This window comes from Humulus lupulus, chromosome 1 (assembly GCF_963169125.1).
Source record: "Humulus lupulus chromosome 1, drHumLupu1.1, whole genome shotgun sequence".
NCBI lineage: Eukaryota > Viridiplantae > Streptophyta > Magnoliopsida > Rosales > Cannabaceae > Humulus > Humulus lupulus.
Genome location: NC_084793.1, coordinates 236791454 through 236793468, shown reverse-complemented (window position 1 = coordinate 236793468; position 2015 = coordinate 236791454).

Sequence of the window (2015 nt, the reverse complement as noted above, 5' to 3'; positions counted from 1 at the left end):
TGTCAAACATTCTTTGTCTTATCTTTTCTACCGCTTATGTTGCTTCTCTTAGAGCCTCAGGTCCTAAATATCGTCTTTCATCAACGTCTTCCTTATGAAGTGGTGATCGGCACATCTGTCCATATAGCATCTTATAAGGTGTCATGCCAATCGTGGCCTGATAATTGTTGTTGTAAGAGAACTCTATTAAGGGTAGACACTTGCTCCAAAATTGTAATGCCCCAAACTCCAGGGACCGTTACGGTGTGCCTTGTAAACAGTGCTAAACTCGCTAATCGAGTCATTTGGCCAAAAACGTGATCTAGGTATGATTAGCAATTTAGGGGTTAAACATTTTGGTTAAGATGTAACGTTTCACTAGAACGTTTAGTATATACATTGGGATCCCGAAAATAAAGTTTCAAAGTTTATTACAGAAAATATTTACAACAGGCCGTTCTAAGCGGAAAAACAGGGTTCAACCCTAGTTCCACTTTAAACCTCGGCCGTGGCGGACGAGCAGCTGCATATGTACACATCATCACCTAAGCTCTCCAACTCAAGGATGGTCCAGCTTCCTCTTGCCTTTACCTGCACCACGTAGCACCCGTGAGCCGAAGCCCAGCAAGAAAACACAGTAAAGCATGATATAATATCAACAACGATCATAATAAGCATTCAGGACTATCAGTCCAAGCAAATAGGTGACAATAGCTAAAAGTCACAATAATGAGCATCGCTCTTTCTAGCCATGTGACGATAGGGTCACCAGGGCTCAACTGATAAGTGATCCTTTCGTAACTTTGATTAGGACAGGTGCATGGTGAATGGTCACCAACATAACCTTCCTCCCGACCCTAGAGTCGTGCCATGGACAACGTCCCTTGGCCGTGTGACAAACAGTCACCGGGGTCATATACCTTGGCCATAAACATCTGGTCGTAGACCAGGCAAGCGCTTATAAGTTCTTCGACCTTAGGGTCGGTCTGGCATTAATGCCATAGAGCCATTCAATGCATAATCATCGACTTTAGGGTCGGTCTAGCATTAATTCCATAGAGCCATTCAATGCGTAATCATCGACCTTAGGGTCGGTCTAGCATTAATGCCATAGAGCCATTCAATGCATAATCATCGACTTTAGGGTCGGTCCCTGACTAGTCAGTGTCGATCACAAGTAAAACATGCCACCAATCACATATTTCATGTTCCATATCCATAAACGAGGCATTTAGCATGCTTACTAAACAGGTATTAGTGCTATTAGGGCCATGCATAAACACAGAGGCTCAAGCTCTGGACATAATCATACTCAGTATATAAAGCATGTCCCAATCACATGTTTCTCATGCATCATATGCAATATATCCAGCAATCCAACATGCACCAATAACAGCCATGCACGTCACGTTTCATAGTCAACCAACATGCATCAAGTATAGCCATGCATGTCATACATAATAATCAACCGACATGCATCAATAATAACCATGTATGTCTCATATACGCAGGGTGCAGTTTTCTTACCTCAAAGCCGAGCTAGAACGATTAAAAGAACGACCCTTGAGAACGATCAACTTTTAGTCCTTTAGCGGTCACCTTAATCTTAGCAACACACCCTCTTCAAGGGTGGAGCATACTCCTAGCTTGGCTAAGCTTGGTTCCTTGGCTCGATTCCTTAAACTGAGCTTGAAAATCCAAAGAGAAAAGAGGAAGAAAATCTATCAGGAGAGAAGGAAGAGAAGCTCTATTTTTCCTCTGTATTTCCACAGCCTTCCAACACTTAAAAGCTGATATAAATCCTTAGGGTCAAAAGACCATAATGCCCCTAAGCCAAATAAACCCCTTTAAAGGCTTCCAAGGGTAAAATCGTCCTTTCCTGCCTATCTCGTTAATTATAATTAACGCTCTCCAATTCCCGCTATCCTCAATATTCCCAAATACCAATAAATCATATCTCATTACCCTTTAATCCCCGGTAATGCTCTAATCATTAAATTCACCCTGAGACTCACCCCGAGCCCCGAACTTAAACC